This window comes from Macrotis lagotis, chromosome 2 (assembly GCF_037893015.1).
Source record: "Macrotis lagotis isolate mMagLag1 chromosome 2, bilby.v1.9.chrom.fasta, whole genome shotgun sequence".
In the NCBI taxonomy this organism is placed as follows: domain Eukaryota; kingdom Metazoa; phylum Chordata; class Mammalia; order Peramelemorphia; family Peramelidae; genus Macrotis; species Macrotis lagotis.
Window position 1 is genome coordinate 254,275,957 of NC_133659.1, and position 7,152 is coordinate 254,283,108.

The 7,152-nt window shown below is 42.3% G+C and overlaps 1 pseudogene; it reads left to right on the forward strand.

Annotated features, from left to right (window-relative positions):
• The first annotated feature begins 1,826 nt into the window (after positions 1 to 1,826).
• On the forward strand, positions 1,827 to 3,318 carry LOC141514760 (methionine aminopeptidase 2 pseudogene; annotated as a pseudogene).
• The last annotated feature ends 3,834 nt before the right edge of the window (positions 3,319 to 7,152 follow it).

The window sequence follows — 7,152 nt, forward strand, 5'->3', positions numbered from 1 at the left end:
ATATAAGTATAATGATATTAATCATATTTCCACATTAGTAATGTTGTAAAAGTAATATTGGAACAAAAAGGAAAACTACAAGAAAGGAAAAACACAAAAAACCCAAAGAAAAAAAGTGAAAATAGTATTTTTTGATGACTCCATAGTACTTTTTTGGGATGTAGATAGCATTTTTCCAACAGGAGTCTTTGAAATTGGATTGGATCATTGTATCTCTAAGAAGAGTTAAGTCTATGACAGTTGATCACACAATGTTGCAACTACTGTATACAATGTTCTTCTCCCCCCATTATGCATTTGTGTTCCAATTCTTCCACATCTTCTCCAATATTTAAACAGATCACACATCTTTACAGTTACCCAACTGCCTAAAAGGCACAGAAAAAAAAGATCTTGTGTTTATTGACTACAAAAAGTCAAGCACAATCTTACCTCAAAGTTTCTCCTATGTATGTGGTAAAATGCTTTTGGATATCTGATATTGCAACCATGGAGGTTACTATTCATCCTTACTCCATTAATATAAAATGAATATCAAAATAAATTATGCAAGAAAGTAACTAAAATGTAAAATGTTCATAGTATTTGACCCTATTTGGCATCTTACCCAAGAAAGTCAAAGGTGGAAAGAAATAATTTATACTAAAATGTTCATAGTAGTACTTTTGTGGTAGTATAAAAGCTGGAAACAATGTAGGTGTCTATCAACTGGGCAGTTAGCATGGTATAAAGGATAGAGAGTTAAGCTTGGAACTAGGAAGACCTGAGATCAAAACACTGCTTCACAACTTTACTACCCATGTAATGCTGAGCAAGTTTAACCTTCCTATGCCTTGGTTTCAATATCTGTATATAGCACATGATTTAGACCTACTCTCCTAAATCCTTCTTGAAATGGCAGTTTGACTCTCCAGATTGGGGCTACTGCGTGTCATTCCAGAGTTCTAAGGATAGCTTTCTAATGCTATGTAGTTCATGAGCTTTTACAATTATGCTCCCTCACTGTTTATTAATTCATTTCAATTAGTCAGCCTAAATTAGCTTTTAGAAAGGACTTCACACTAAGGTCTAACTAATTTTTATACCACCTAATCTTAAGTGGGTACAAAACATCCCCAACCCCAAATCTGTGACACACTTTCCCACAAGTACCTACAGAGTCTAGGGGAAAGTTAGTTTGAGTTTAGAGAACTTGCCACAAAGGGGTAATTCATAACCCCTGAAAGTCATTTTGTTGGAGTCCTCAAAATGTTTCCATCAGTAAGGGCGTGGCTTTCCACTAGGCTTCTGTTTAGAGTCCTGAAGATGTTTTTCATAATTTGTTTAGTTTGTATACAAATCCTTCAATCCTCCAAACTTCGCACGATAGGCACAGGTCAGGAGGGGAAGAAGGTCATAAGGAAGGATTCAGAAGCTTGGCTAGAATTGCTCTCTTTTTCCGTCTACCAGATGCTCAAGTGTTCAGGTGAAGATCCACAGGGTATAACTGAGTTTCTTCAACCAATACAATTCTGCTGTGTGGCCATCATTCAGTTTCTTCCAGTAGCTTTCAAGGACTTTTAAAAGTTGCCTTAATGCCTTTGATTGGTTGATTCAGTAGGAGTTGCCCCTAGTAAAGGTAGTGTCTTAAGCAGGTTGGGACAATTGCCTTGTTCATACTTTGGTCATATTGCAGATTGATTAAATAGAGAAATCAGGGTGCCCCCTATCCTTACATTTAAATGAGACTGCATTGGATGGCCTCTGAGATCCCTTCTAGATCTAAAATCCATGATTTTATGATTTATAATAGCCAGCGGCGGCAGCGGCGCGGCGAGGCTCCGGGGGCGGCGGCCTCGCGCTCTCTCCGGTAACATGGCGGGCGTGGAGGCGGCGCGGGCGGCGGCCCCGGAGCCGCACCTGAACGGCGAGCTGGAGCCGGACGACAGGGACGACGGCGCGGCCGCGGCGGCCGAGGACACTGCCAAGAAGAGGCGGCGCAAGAAGAGGCAGGGGAAGGCTGGGGCCACGGGACAACAGGAAACGGAGGGAGAATCTGGGACTTCAGTGGATGAGGTAGCCAAACAGCTGGAAAAACAGGCCCTGGAGGACAAAGAAAATGAGGATGATGGAGATGGTGATGGAGATGGAGCAGCAGGAAAGAAAAAAAAAAGAAGAAAAAGAAGAAAGGACCGAAGGTACAGACAGACCCGCCCTCAGTTCCTATATGTGACCTGTATCCCAGTGGTGTATTTCCAAAGAGTCAAGAATGCGAGTACCCCTCCACACAAGATGGGCGGACGGCAGCTTGGAGAACCACAAGTGAAGAAAAAAAAGCATTAGACCAGGCCAGTGAAGAGATCTGGAATGATTTTCGGGAAGCTGCAGAGGCACATAGACAAGTGAGGAAGTATGTGATGAGCTGGATCAAGCCTGGGATGACTATGATAGAAATCTGTGAAAAATTGGAAGACTGTTCCCGGAAGCTCATAAAAGAGAATGGCCTCAATGCTGGCCTTGCCTTCCCCACAGGCTGCTCCCTCAATAACTGTGCAGCCCACTACACTCCCAATGCTGGGGACCCCACGGTCTTGCAGTATGATGACATCTGCAAGATAGACTTTGGAACACACGTCAGTGGTAGAATTATCGATTGTGCTTTTACTGTCACTTTCAACCCCAAATATGACACATTGTTGAAGGCTGTAAAAGATGCTACTAACACTGGAATAAAGTGTGCTGGAATTGATGTTGTCTTTTAGATGTTGGTGAGGCCATCCAGGAAGTCATGGAGTCTTATGAAGTGGAAATTGATGGGAAAACATATCAAGTGAAACCCATTCGAAATCTTAATGGACATTCAATTGGGCCATATAGAATACATGCTGGTGCCCATTGTGAAAGGAGGAGAAGCAACAAGAATGGAGGAAGGTGAAGTATATGCCATAGAAACCTTTGGTAGTACAGGAAAAGGTGTGGTGGTGCATGATGATATGGAATGTTCACATTATATGAAAAATTTTGATGTTGGACACGTGCCAATAAGACTTCCAAGAGCAAAACACTTGTTAAATGTCATCAATGAAAACTTTGGCACCCTGGCCTTCTGCCGCAGGTGGTTAGATCGCCTTGGAGAAAGTAAATATCTCATGGCTCTCAAGAACCTGTGTGACTTGGGGATTGTGGATCCCTACCCCCCCCCTTATGTGACATCAAAGGCTCCTATACAGCACAATTTGAGCACACCATTCTCTTACGCCCAACATGTAAAGAAGTTGTCAGCAGAGGAGATGACTATTAAACCTAGCCCCGAGGCCACCTCAGCAGCTTTCCCTAGGCTTTGTTGTAATACATTATACCAGAATTAATTTGCAACAAACATATTGTCTGTTTTTAACAGTGGACCTCTGTAATACTTTCCCATGTGTGAAAAGGAAGGAATTCAGTCAAAGGCAAGTCTTCTCATGTAACTAAGGCAAAAAGCTTTCAGGGGCTTTTAGAGAGATTTCACAAATGCTAAAACTGTTCACTATTTTCTGTTGAGGAGAACATACTATGATGCTCAATTTTTAGTTTGGAATGAGTTCTATACATTTTGTTTTGAACATTTAATCTATAAAAGATGCTTTTCAGATTTATAATTGATTTATTCCAATTTTGGTATATAAATATTTAGGATATTATTGATTAGGAACAAATAATTCAGAGAAAAACAGAGAAAAAAACTTTTATGAACTGATACAAATGCAGCAGAGCCAGTAGAACAAAATACACAATAAGTAAAATAATGTAAATGAAAAGAACACAAAAAGTTGAATTATGAGCAATTATAGTGATTAGTTATGGTTCCAAGAAGAAAAGTGGGATAACAGTGATGATACTACTGAGCTCATGAGCCCCAAGCTGAAGCACTGAGGTCAAGTTTGAGGGTCCCACCATAAGGAGATGACCCAAATAAAATATATTTTAAGTAGGTAGGATTAAAGGGGTGGTTACTTACACTGTGTCAATTGGTTTGCTAAACTGTTTTTCTTTTTTATTAGGAAGAACTCAGTGTGTGGGGAGCATATCCCAAAATAACAATGATTATTTCAGTTAAATAATATATATATATATATAATATATAAAACAAAAAGTTTTAATAAAATTTATTTATAAAATCAAGGTATAAAGCAGGAGACATATTCATTCACTAAATGTTTACCATTTTCATGGAAAAAGTCCAATGCAAGGGGTATTCCCTCTACTCGTCATAATTCTACTTGCTGATGATACTGAGTTAACTTCAAATCAATCCTAGAGATTTTTCTCAATGAGATCCACATCTGCTCAAGTAATCCACACAGCAAAAAAAACAAATGGATGAAAACTAGATCCTGCCATAGCGTCCCATATAATAACATGAGTATTCCCCTGAATCCATTAATAAATGCACAGACATATTATTCCTGAAACTGAGTATACAGAAGAGAGAAGATTGAACAGCTTAAGTAAAAATTGCAAAGCTCTTTCCATATACCCATCCATAGTCTTGACATGAAAATCTACCTTTAAAATAGTTTTATTGATGTCTGGCTGTTTTTACAGATCAATGTCTTGGCTACCATTAATTTCCTATACTGCCCTGAAATTGAACCCTCTTTTTTTTTTTGCATTTAAACAAAGAAAAGCAGTTAACTGAAAACAATCAATAGCTAACTGCATCTGAAAAATACCTGCAACATTCTGCTTCTATCTCTCTACTGACAAGATGAAAATAATTTCTCCAGAATCAATATTAGGAAAACCTAATTTAAAAAACAAAATAAAACACCAACAGTCTATCAATGATTGCTTTGAATCATGGAATATCATAGTCACTGAAAAATTAAAAATACTGGTCAAAAGATCAATGGAGTGGTATATACAGTAGGAATAAAAAAAATAGTGATATTTTTTTCCTCTTCCAATTCTGTGATTCTTTGAGGACCAAGAAGAGTATAAGAGGAATTAGAAGGGTAACTCTAGGGATAAGGTAGTGGGATATGTGTAAGTATACAGAGAATCACAAAATATTAAGGGCATTAGAAGAAGTAATGTAAGGGGCAGCTAGTCGGCATAGTGGATAAAGCAATGGCCCGGGATTCAGGAGGACCTGAGTTCAAATCCAGTCTCAGACACTTAATTACCTAGTTGTGTGACCTTGGGCAAGTCACTTAACCCCATTTGCCATACCAACCCTCCCCCCCAAAAAAGCAATGTAAAATGGAACTAGAGAGAGAGGAGGGACCTGGTCCCTCTGACAGCTCTGTAAAGTGTTTACTTATCTAGCTTATCTAGCCCTTCTACTTTTAACTATGAATGCTGGTTGATTGCTTAACTTCCCTGGTTAAGTCCAAGGGGGTATTACAGTACAGTACATGCAGTAATTAAAGGGGGTAGTTCTGTATGTAGAAAATACCTACAGAATCTATCTGCCCTACAGGAGATCTGATGTCAGTCCTTTAGTCTCAAAGAAAAAAAAAAGACCACAACATCAGAAGGTGATGCAGTGACTAGAATTGGATTTGCGTGAGGGGGTGCTATGCTAGGAAGCTAGTTTCACCTTCTCCTCCCCAGTCATCTGGGTCCAAAGGCCAGATATGAATCAGGAGATAGTCCTGGATTTGAGATAATCAGGTCTAAGAGACTTGTCCACTAAGCATCTGAAACTAGATTTGAACTCCCATCTTCAGGGTTAGAGTTCTCTATCCAGTTCACCATCTAGCTGCCCTTTACCATAGGGGATAATACAGGGTGTCCCACCTATGCTTAACCTAAGTTTAAAAACTAGACAGACTTTTTGGTATGCTCTGCATATGTAAGAGATGCTGCTGCTGTTAGCAGCAACCACAGTGACCACAGCAACCACAGCAACCACAACAACCACAGTAAACAACAACAGCGACCACAGTGACCACAGCAACCACAACAACCACAACAACCACAGCAGCCACAGTAAACAACAACCACAGAGACCACAGCAACCACAATAACCACAGCGACCATAGCAACTAGAGAAGCCACAATAACCACAGCAGCCACAACAACCACAGGAACCACAGTGACCACAGCGACCACAGCGACCACAGCAACCACAAGCACAGTGATCATAACGACCAAAACAACCACAATGAACACAATGACCACAGCAACCACAGAGACCACAGCGACCACAACCACAGCGGCCACAGCAACCAGAGCAACCACAATAACCACAGTAAACAATGACCATGGCTACTACAGCAACCACAGAGACCACAGCCTTGGGTTAGGGCGCAGATGTGTGGCTTTACTTGTAGAGCGACTCCCAGTCTGTAACTCAGTCTTAGGAAGTTTCCTAGAGGCCTCAGTATGGCACCAGTCAGACACGAACCCCGCTTTTCCTGGCTACTCTGCCACAGGCTATTAGGAATGTTACGATATGACTAAACCACGAAACTCCCATTAATTACATGATTAATGATAGATTTATTAATAAAATAATACTTACAGGGCCTGGAGTCAGGGAGTCTCTGTCACTACTAGCTGTGGAACCCTGAGTAAACCACTAAACCTTGCCTGCCTCAGTTTCCCCATTTGTAAAATGGGCTGGAAAAGGAAACGGCAAACCAGAGCCAAGTAAACCCTAAATGATGTTTTGGGCACTACTGGAAATGACTAAAAAAAAGGTTTCTAGCCTTCATTTTTCCCACGAGACGGGTGAATCGTGCTGGCTGAAGGCAGGGAGAGACTTGGGTCTACACCGCCGGCCCCGCGGCTCGCCACGTGCCGGCAGGAGGAGCGGGCTGGGTGTGAGCGCGCTTAGTAAAAAGCCTTACAAATGCTGGGGGAGGGGGCGTTGGGTCTGGCCCCGCCCCGGCCCCGCCCTCGGGCTCCGCCCCTGCCACCTCCTCCCGTCCGGCCCCCGGAGCTAGCGACTAACCCTGGCTGTGACGTCACCTCACACCGGCCCGCCGGTTCCTCGTCACGTGACAAAGGCCCAGCCTCTTTAAACCACGGCGGCGGGAGCGCCAGCTCAAGGCCCCGCCTTCGTTTCCCGCCCCTTTCAATCTGGCGTTTCCGGTTGGCCGCTTCAGGCGCCCGTCAGCGCCGTCTCGCTGATTGGCTGAGGTGGGTGGGCTGAGGGCGGGGCGGGCGCCGGGCCCCGTAGGA